This window comes from Cupressus sempervirens, chromosome 11 (genome assembly GCF_028749045.1).
Source record: "Cupressus sempervirens isolate cs-2001-9-10 chromosome 11, ASM2874904v1, whole genome shotgun sequence".
In the NCBI taxonomy this organism is placed as follows: Eukaryota; Viridiplantae; Streptophyta; class Pinopsida; order Cupressales; family Cupressaceae; genus Cupressus; species Cupressus sempervirens.
In genome coordinates this window covers 298839260-298851234 of record NC_143128.1, presented here as the reverse complement: position 1 = coordinate 298851234, position 11975 = coordinate 298839260, and positions in this window count along the sequence as shown.

Sequence of the window (11975 nt, the reverse complement as noted above, 5' to 3'; positions counted from 1 at the left end):
ATTATTAGATATTGTTTCAGACTCAGTTGATATATGATGAGACTACTTAGTACTCTATACTTCATGTGTGCATGATGATTATTACAATGTTGTTAGATTATTGATGATGTTTAGTTAGATAGATTATCCTATGTCTTTTATGATGGATACTTACCCCATACTGCATGTGTATGGTGTGCGTGTTTTTTTTCTTTATGTATGATGTTTATGATATGGTTAAAGAAGGGATTCGTAGTCACCTATTAGTCGGGATCTACACGATGCACCACTTCCTGCCATTGCCTATTTAGCCTAGTATATATTTTGTATGTACATGCATGGATTTTATGCAAGTTACAGGTACCGGGTATCGACTTCCCTGAATTGCCAGGATGAGCGTAACCTATCGCATTATCTCAATGGTAAGAGAGGTGAGATAAATTCTTAAGTTCAAATCCTAAACCTTTGAGCCATTTGTCCCAATTGACAATTAGGACAAGTATTTGAGTCATGTACCTTTCGAATGCGTCGGATGATGTTAATTCATGATTTTAAACCCTTAGTTGAATTTTGTATGTGTTTAACTATGATGGGTTTTTCGTATTTTTACTTTATGAGTTTTGGTGAATTTTCTGTTAATTAAGTCTAATTAAAAAGATTTAATTAATAATTTAATTTAATGGAAAATTATTTGTTATGTTAATATTTTGTTTAATTATATAAAAGAGTCCTATAAAAAGAATTAAATTTGAGAATAAATCTATAAGTTTAAATTTGAACGTGATAATATTTAATTTATTTAATTATATATATATATATATATATATATATATATATATATTTGGAGTGCATTTTTAAATAAATGCTAAATAATATTATTATTAAAATTAATAGATAGTTATCAAAATTATTGTTCAAAAATAAATTTAGAAGTGAGAAAAGAAAATTAAATTATTAAAAGTTTTATGATGGCATAATACATGCATGAGATTAAATTAAATAAATCAATTTAAAAGAGGTCAAGTAAAGATTAAATAAATTAATTTAATGGATTATTGTATGTGCATGGAAAAGATAAAAGAAAGATAAATGAAAGTTAATAAAGAGTTAAAAAGGTGTGAGCAAAGAGTTCTTTGGGGGGAATGCACAATTAATGCCCCGATTTTAGGTAGAGAACTCCTTTACCAAAAATTGGGGGTTCATTTTTCAAGGGGGCTGAAAATTTTGGAGGAGAAGAAGGAAAAATTTCAGAGAAGGAGAAAGTTCTGAAAGGGGAATTGTTTTCTACAGAGTTCTGGAGCGTAGCAAATTAGCATCAGTGTCCAGGTAGACACTTGTGAAGATTTGCATAATTCAAATACGTTCTTTTAATTCCTATCTTCTTCGTGTTTGCTAAATAATTGTCTGGATAATTCTGGTATAGAATATATATCATGTTTGTGAATTCTGGATATTGGAAACTTATTCTGTATATGGGATGTTTAATTGATCTATATAATTTCTTCCCAATAGATTGAAAATTGTGAAAACTTATCAAAAAGGGTAGAAATCTTATTGGAAAATCTTCTAAAAATATTAAGAAAATAAGAAATGGGGATCTAGATTTTTGGTGTATCAGATTTAATTCTGAACTTTCGATAAAAGAATATATATATATTCATTAAAATAGGTTTGATTATAATCAAATTCATTATTTACAAAGTCTTTTGTTAAAACATTTTTTTAATATAAAAACGCATTTTTTTATAAAAACGTCATTTTTCTTATAAGTTCGTTTCATATATATATTTTTTTAAAATTATATTAAAAAAATGAAATGGCTTTGGGAGGGGGGGTTTTACCCCACCCCGTCCCCACTTGCTACCTGCGGCACTGCTGCCGCTAACTGCAGTACAGACTACGGCAGCAGCCTGGCCTGCAGCCGGCAGGTTTAAGTTAAAGCCGCACGGGCTATAAACGCAGTCTTTGTTAAAACTTTTGTTTCATTTTTATCATTTTTAAATCATTAAAATTTGTTAATAGTTTTCTTTTAATATGTATAAATTTTTAATTATTTATGTTATTAATAATTATTATTAATTGTATTAATAATAATTATTAATAAGATTAATATTAGTAATACATTTTTATATATATAAACAAAATATTACTTAATAATAATATTTTGTTTATAAGATATATATATTGTGAACAATTAATTTGAGATATTAATTAATTATTTTAAATTAGGTGATCATTTAATTTAAGTCTAGATTAATGAAAATCAACAGGAATCTTATCATCATCAGCTTAAAGTCAATATAATAATATTTACCTTAGTAAATTTGGGAAATTGATCATGGGGTAAATATTTGCTTTATACTTAAGCTATTATTTAAATTTACTATAAGGAAAACGATGAAAGTATTTCATCACTTGTTAGTAAACTCGAAAATGGAAACTGAAAATCCCACATTCAACTTAAAACTGAAAACATGTGCTTGTACCTTGTTTTTCCTTATGCTATTTATGTTTGAGATTTTTGGGGTTGACTAGAGTGTTGACCAATTATAGGACGTCTACCAGAGGCTTCGGGGGTTTTGTGAGTGTGGTATCATGTTGACTCGATCTTGATCATTATTGCTCAACCATGTATGTGATGGTATGTTTATGATGAGTATATTTGTTTTGTTGATTATTATGTTTCAGTGTCTTGGTGAAATAGCAGAATGTATGCTATAAGATACCCGAATAACCATTATGAGTCATTGATCAGTATTGTTGGATTATTGCCGGTTGCTTGTTGAGAATCGATGAATACTTTGATTTATCTTGTTGCTTTCCAATTACTCGTAGAGAATTGATGTGATTACTATGATTATCTTTATGATGCTTTCCAGTCACTTGTATAGGACTGAGGTGATTTTGCTATGACTATGTGATTTGTGATTTCATGAGCTTAGGGTAGGTTATCTTTATGCAGTGTCGGGAAGTGGCTTGCAATGGGGGCCGGGGACCCTAAGTGGTCCTGGGGGTAACCCATTGTAAATTTTTTAATAATTGATAACTTTACACTTAATACTAACTTAAATGAACCTAATAAGAGATAATTTTATGTTCTCGCCCTTGCCATGAGTGCTATTATAGACTAGGATGGGAGTAGAGAGAACTCTTGGTTATGACCTTACATTCCGTAGTATGCCTTGTCAGTGCGAGAGGATACTAGTGGCCGCAGGGATCACTAGGGACCCGGGAGTCCTAAGGGATTGCTCGGGTAACTCCGAACGTGATTTGTGCGATGACACTTTCTCGCTTACATAGTAGATACCTATGTGTCTTTGTGGTGCCTCTGAGTTTAGATGTCAATCTATTTTAGGAACCTTTGAGTTAGCATACTTATAGGATTTCCTGGACTTAGAGAGTATCTATGTTATATGTTTTGTTATCCTATTTGGGACTTGAGACTATCTCCTCAGCGCGGTGGGAGTGGACCATTTAGGTTCCACATGGTTGGGTGGTAGTGCTTTTTACTCTTACCATTGAGATCCATCCGAGACACCATGGTTGGAGTATTCTTGTTGGCATATACCTTACTTTGTTCATGGATCATTGTGATAGATGGTTATATTATATGTTGGATGTTGTATCATTTTATGATGGATGTATATCTCTTGATGTATGGATTTATTATGTATGATGGATGGTTTCATTTATTTTATTGCATGTGTATGATGGATCCGAAGAGGATGATGTATATTTATCTTGCTCATGTATATTCTTTTAAGCCTTTCATACCCTGTGACATGTACAGTGGATGAATGAGCATTCCGGATTAATTTGCCAAGAGGCATTCGAAACAATTGTATATTTTATGGACATTGGACTTTTCATTATTCTTTCTTATGGATGTATTAAATGATGGACTTAGTTTTAGATTAGATTTTAAATGTGATTCAACGTCATGGGATCTTTAAGGAATGCAACCTGTTATGTATGTTATTGCTTCTGCTACTTTGTGTTTGATGTGTATGTTATTCTTTCTTTAAAAAAAAAAAAAATGCTATCAAACTTAGTCAAACTTTAGGTTATTTCTTTTGGATCCCTTGGTGGGGCATTACACCTCTGACATCAACAACCTTTCATTTGTTACCACTTGGCTTGTAATGAGCAGCCGACCATGTATGATGCAGTTTGTACGCTGTGTTCTGGCACTACAGGTAGAGGGATTCAAACTCTATCTTCCAACTTCCAAACAATGGCTTCTTGCAAGCATTCTGTCAAATAGTTCATGAACATATGACTTCTCAAACCCCCGTCCATAGGGAAAACTAGCCTGTATTCGGGCTTGAAAGTGATTGGAATTAAAATTTTCATAAAATATTTTCTAACATGCCTCAATTTTTCATGTTATTGATGAATCATCGATGATCTATGTGTGGCTTTGTTCTATCATCCAATTTTGTCTAGTTCTTGATGGTTTCAATTAATAATTATTAATTAAATTTTTATTATAGGCAAAGATTTTCCATTACGGATCAATCAGTTTGATTGCAGAACCCTATAGGTCTGCACATTTGGCAGCAACCAAAATGGCTAGACATTCTGGATGATCCTAATCTGAGGCTACCATTAGGGATGAAGCAGATATAATAAAGATACATCACTAGGCATTTTTCTTGATATTTTACCTTGTAAATCGAGGACAAATCAACTTTTGTTAGTAGCTAGAAAGAAATGCTATATTTATAGTAATAGCCAGATAATCTATTAAATAACATCTTATTTACTACTCAGGTGGATTTTATAGTATGTTTATTTTGTCATGCCCACCATTCCTCTATTTGCATCTTCTAAAATTTATAACATTGATATTGAACATATACAACTCGTTTTTTTTTTTTGCCTTCCAGCTGCTCCAACTTTCTTACCCTTCCTCAACACTTGCTCCATTCATTCTTTCAGTGCCTTAGCCTTCATAGCCTAGGCTTTGTGGGGTTTTTCTTTCTTCATTGCCTTCTTTCTAGTTGAGAACCAACTATTTGATCTGCTCTATTTTTCTCTCCATTTCTCCTTTGATAAGGCCTAGGTTAGAGAAAAATGGTGTAAGATTCTTCTATCTAAATGTTCATTGAAGCTTAGAAGTTACAAGTATATCTAAATAAACTATCAACATGAGAGGTATATTCTAAAACTGGGTATGATAAGGCATTTTTTTAGGACATAAATAAACTATCAACAGTAATACGTGTTACAAGTATTCATTGGAACAATCTACTAGAAACTAGAATTGGCATTATCTATGGACCATTAAATGCTAGCTTTCAAATTCTTGAATAACAAAAAAAAAGCTTTGTATGAAACCTCATTGTATGACAAAGCTTATGTGATGTAAAGGTATTACTTCAAAGAAAAGGTCAGTGGATGCATACTCTGTTCCATGCTTAACATGATCCCACAATAATGGGTTCCACTTTTTGACCAATTTTGACACTAAAATCAATATTTTTGAAACAAATGTCACATTTGAGTGACTATATCTCTAAAACTATGAATAATTTAAAGATGACATAAACTAGTGATTTCTAGTACTCTATTCCTACTTTCTAACCATATTTTTTAATTTTAAAAAAAAATTATATAAGTCCAATTTTTCTTCTCCTCGAAAAAGTGGTACATATGTAAAATTATTATTTTTAAAGAGTGACAGTCCACTTGACACAAATAACTTTTTTTTAGAAATGATAATGAGGTAATTCTTTTGGTGTAGGATTTGTAACATCAATATCTAGAGGATGCATTTAGTTTGATTCAATTTGGTTGAATATTGTATAGTTTATGAAGTTTTGAAATGACATCAATCGTAATTCAGCATACATTCATTTTGACACAAATAACTTGAACTCAATTTATCATAAATCTAATTTTATTTTTTAATAGAAAGCTATCTCAACAAGCTATTTCCTAGATATTTTTCAAAAAAAATTGACCTAATTTACTAATTTTTTCGAAGTGTTGAAGTTAGTTGATGTTCAATAGTTAATGTTCCTATAATGAGTTAAACTCATATTTGAAAGTCTTAATGAATATAATATGTATTAAAATTATAGTCATTGGAAATTTTGCTTCGAGCTGTACAAATTGGCATTTTTTAATTTTATAGTAGAAGATCGTTCAGTCTCAATTTTTGGGGACAAAATAGCCAATTTCAATTTTTTTAAAGAAAAGAACACCAAAATATTATAAATTAACATGTTTGCAACAACATAGTTTTCAAGTGAACATATATTAAGTGTTCAAATGAACCCCTTTTCGAGTGAATGTCCAAGTGTAATTAATCCAACCACTAGAAAGTTAATTTAACGTATTCGCTCAGACATGTAAAAAAAGGGTGTTCATGTGAACATATCAAATAAAATAAAATGCTGTCGTCACTTGCAGTGATGACAAAAGTTTGATAGTAAAGCCAAAAATTGATAAATACTGTGAAAATTTTATAAAGTTGTGGCGATTTTTTAAGGCAAGGGAAAAATATTTATTTTTATGATTTTTTTATGGGAAACAAGAAAGGAAGACAAAACAAAAATACAAGGAAGTGATCTCATGAAGAAGAATAAAGAAATCTTCAGAAGACTTTGGCACATTATAATCAAATTAAACAAGGTATGTAATTATATGTATATATTAAATTTATTTATTATTATGGTCTTGAATTTAATTATGTATCAATTTTATTTTTTATCTAATTTGATTTATTTATAATTTTGTTGCAGACAATCAACAAGGTGAAGGTGAAGAAAATGTTGAAGGAGGCTCAACACAAGTAGAGGAAGTGCATATGGGAGAATGGTCATGAACACTCCCTATGGAATCTCAAACAATGAATGTTGAAGAAGGTTCAAGAACACTCAGTAGAGAGGTTCAAATAACAAAAGTTGGAGAAGGATCAAAATCTTTTCCTACAGAATCTCAAAAAATGAATGTTGGAGAAGACTCAAGACTGCTCCTTGTAGAAATTTCAATAACAAAAGTCAAAGAAGGGTCATGATCAGGTGCAACAACTAGTATGGATAAACTCATAAATATTGCCCAATCTATAAAGAATGGAATTTCTTATAAAAATTTAGATCATTTACTTAAAATGGATGTGAATAAATTGAGAACACTTGCAGCTACTATTCAATCCTTAATTTTGTCTAAGAAAAGGTTAATGAATAAGAAGATAAGAGAAATAATAACTAAATTTGTTAACATTGAAACACTTGAACAAGCTTAGTTGCTTTCACTTTTGCTTACATAAAAGAAGTTGCAAGAGACATTGAAATTGTTAGGTGTAAACACAACATCAAAGAAGAGAAAATTTTCTAACATGAAATTGATGTGATTGAAAATGTTAAACAAGGTTTGAGAAATATAAGAAAGCAATCGCAAACTAAAGATAAGTCCATGGTAAGAAAAATGATGTTGATGTCTATTGTAAATAAGAATATTACCCAAAATAAACAAATATTTTAAATTTTGTCTGAAATTGGTTTTAGTAGGAAATGAGTGAATATATTAAGAGAAGATTAATTCTAGATGACGGTACTATGGAAGGCAATTAGGAAATCATGTGTAGAGCACCTCATTCTGATAGGATTGATGAGGGATTAAAAAATTTAGTCATATCATTTTGAATTGATAACACTCAGTTTTCATCAAATAGTAGAGATGTTATCAAGTATAGGATTGCATTTAGTCAATATGAACATATACAAAACATTGGTTGGACACAACATAACATGAGTTATATGTGTCATTTGTAGTGAATATCCAAATGTAAAAATTGGGCAAACTTGTTTGAAAAATTGAAGCCATACTTTGTGAAGTCAAACAAATTGTTTGAAACATGTTGTTGACATCATCACATTGAGTTTGATCTCCACTATTAGGTATTTTGAAAGTTTGTAGAAGACACATATGGCTTTCATGCTTCTCCTCCTAGTAAGAGAACTAAATCTATATCATTCAGTCTATGTGACAAAATAGATGATCCAACTGGTCAAATAAATGATCCAACTGGTCAAATAAATTGCATTAAAGGATTATTTGAAACATATGGTGAATTGGCTCTATTTCCTTTCAAAATTGAAAATATTGATGTAACAAAAAAATTAAATTGCAAAAGTCAAGTATGTGAAGAATGAAACAAAGTTGGGGAAAGAGACAAAAAGGTTTAAATATGTTGAAGAGGATTTACCTATTATAACATTTATAGATAGATTTAAGAATTTGATTCAACCTTATATTCATCATGCATTTTTTTCAAAGTGGCAAGCACAACAATTTCAAACTTTGAGAGATAATTTCTAGCTTTGAACAATTGTATCAGTCATTGATTTTGTAGATAACTATTTCTTTGTTCATCAGAAAGCAATTCAATTAGATTATTTCTTTTTTAAGAAAGTCACTATTATGGTACATGTTTGTTATAGACATGCACAATTAGATTTGGATGGTTTTCAGAGTATAGTTGAAGCACGAGTCATTAAAAAGGAATATCACTTTTATATAAGTGATGATAAAGAATATGACATTCACTATGTAGAAAATTGCATCTATATGTTATTTTCTTATTTGAAAGAAAGAGACATAAATGTTGATAAACATTATGTTTGGTTTGATGGATGTGTTGCACAATTCAAATTATCGTAGACCATTTTATGCATTATGTAGATATCATCGTAATGAGAATATAAAACACATATAGAATTCTTTCGAGATTGGACATGGAAAAGGTGAACATGATGGTGTTGGAGCTTGCATCAAATGTGCTCTATGAAAATATCAAATGAATTATCATGGAGTTCATATAAATGATGCACATGATGTTTTTGAATGGTGTAAGACACATTTTGTATCAGATGAGGTCAAGACATCATCAATAATGAGTGGACAAGTACCATATAGAGTCTTTTGAGAGATAATAGGTATGGATGTGTACATTTGTTTAAATTTTATGCAATTTTAAGTTTTAAAATTTCATTTTTAAGTTTTATCTTTCAATTCGTTGAAGTTTAAATTTAATTTGTCTATATTTTCAATGTAATGAACTTTTAGGTGTTAATAGAAAAAACATGCATAATTGCAAGAGTTAGAAAATACACATTCCTTACATTCAGTCATGAGTATAGATAATTGCAATTGTATATTAAAGACAAGAGAATACTCATGTTTTTGTGATAGTTGCATTGATGAAGAATATCAAGAATGCATCAATCATATCTCTAGATTGGTAAAAGTGGGTAAGTATCATAAAAATTAATCTCAACTTGTCAATTAATATCCACTTGTTATTTAATTATCAATGAAATATCTTATATATACTATACATATGTATGTATACTTATTTTGTAGGAGATGTCTTTGCAGTGATTGTTGAGCCTGGAAATCATGAAGGTGTCAGTTATTATTTATTGTGATGAACTGCATAGAGGAAAAAGTTATATGATCCTGAAGAAAGTGATGAAATGTTGTTCCCCATAGGTATTATACATACATGTGCACGTGCATATATATATATATATATATATATATATATATATATATATATATATATATATATATATATATATATATATATATATATATATATATATATATATATATAGGTAACTTTATATCTATCAAATTTTAAAATATTTGAATTTGTGGTGCAAGTTCTATTGTGATAGAGGAAACATATTTGAAGCAAGTCAAAATAGTCCAACATGGAATACACTTTGTTGATTATCATCCTAATGACAAAGTTTTACAATATAGCCACTTGGTCATTGCTATCGAGCTTTGTCTACATCTAGTCAAATCTAAGCATGTATGCCTCAAGTGGAGACTAGATAGTGGAGATCATGAGAAGAAGACAATGAAGATCATGAGAAGATATTACATGTTATAAGTGTACACCATGGTTGAACTGACCTTTGAGATGGTAGATAATTTGATTTAAATTGAATTTTAAGACCTCTAAATGTAGACAATTAGAAGCCTGATGAATGTTATATTAATTTAATAATTTATTATCTTAAAGGTTCTAGATATTACTTCTTCTTTAGATTTATTATATCATAATTTGAATTCTGTTTAAAGAACTATTTGCCTTCATATATCAAATTTCAAGACCTTTAAATGTAGACAATTAGAAGGGATGAATGTTATATTAATTTAATCATGTTATCAACTAACTAGGGGTGATCCCACAATAATGGATTCCACTTTTTGACCAATTTTGACACTAAAATCAATATTTTTGAAACAAACCTTAGATTCGAGTGACTATATCTCTAAAACTATGAATAATTTCAAGATGATGTAAACTAGTGATTTCTAGTACTCTGTTCCTACTTTCTAACCATATTTTAAAAAAAAAAAAATTTTAAATATTTAAGTCAATTTTTTCTTCTCCTCCGAAAAGTGGTACATATTAAAATTCAATATTTTTAAAGAGTGACAGTCTGTTTGACACAACTTTTTTTCTAGAAAAGATAATGAGGTAATTTTTTTGGCGTTGGATTTGTAACATCAATATCTAGAGGATGCATTTGGTTTGATTCAATTTGGTTGAATATTGTATAGTTTATGAAGTTTTGAAGTGACACCAATCGTAATTTAGACATATGTTCCTTTTTACACACATAACTTGAACTCAATTTATCATAAATCTAATTTTATTTTTTTGAATAGAAAGTTATCTCAATTACCCTTTTCCTAGATTTTTTTCAAATTTTTTTGGACCTAATTCACTAATTTTCTCGAAGTGTCAAAGTCAATTGATGTTCAATCGATAATGAACCTATAATGAGTTAAACTCATATTTGAAAGTCTTAATGAATATAATATGTATTACAATTATAGTCATTGGAAAGCTTGCTCCGAGTAGCACAAATTGGTATTTTTAATTTTACAGTAGGTGATCATTCATTTTCAATTTTTGGCATCAAAAGAGCCTTTTTTTTTTTTCTTTAGAAAAGAGGGTCAAAATTTTTTAAAATCACATGTTCATGCGAACACTGTGTTCGCACGAACATATTAAAGGTGTTCGTGTGAACCTGTGGGCTAAGTTTACCATGCAAACAAATAGTAAAATGGAGAAAATATCGTACATATTAGTGAGGTATGTTTGCGCGAACATGCCTCATATATATCAAATGTGTTTGCACGAACATGTATTATAATTATGTTTGCGCGAACATATGGTAAATCCGATATGTGGATTTTGCCCTTTTTTAAAATTTCCTTTGTCTCACAAAAGTGGAACCCATTATTGTGGGTTCACCCCTAGATAAATATTACTTCTTCTTAAATGTAATTTATAATAATTTGAATTAAATTAAAGTTGTTTACCTTGATATATAATGAGATGAAATTACCATAATAATGAGATTGTGTTATCATTAGTTTATTAAACATAATCTTTAGACTTTAGTATGTTATCTTATTAGTTCAGGTGTCATGCAATATATTAATTGGAATTATAAACACATAATGAGATGAAATTACCATCTTAGGATTCATTACCTTAAAGAACTAATGAATAATTGGAATTTATAAATGTGTCATTTTAATAATATTAACTACCATCCTAAACTAAAGATTATGTTATCATTAGTTTATTAATTTAAACTATATATTAATGTTAGTTTATTGTAGGATTATACTCTTATTTTATTAGTTTATTAATGTGTTTTTAAATGTATATATTTTAATAATATTACCATAGATGAGCTTAATAATAATAACTTGATCTAAATAGGCAATACAAATTAGTTGGAACTTACACAATCATTAGATAGATATGTATAAAAGATAATTTAATGTGTTAGAATTCTTTTATCAACTTCTTTTCAAAGTATTGAATTTAGTCTCATTATGTGTTTTTAATTGTATAGGATCATACTCTTAGTTATCATTAGTTTATTAAAAACCATATATTAATTATGTTAGTTTAAAACAAATATTTATCTTTAGCTCTACTAATTGATTTA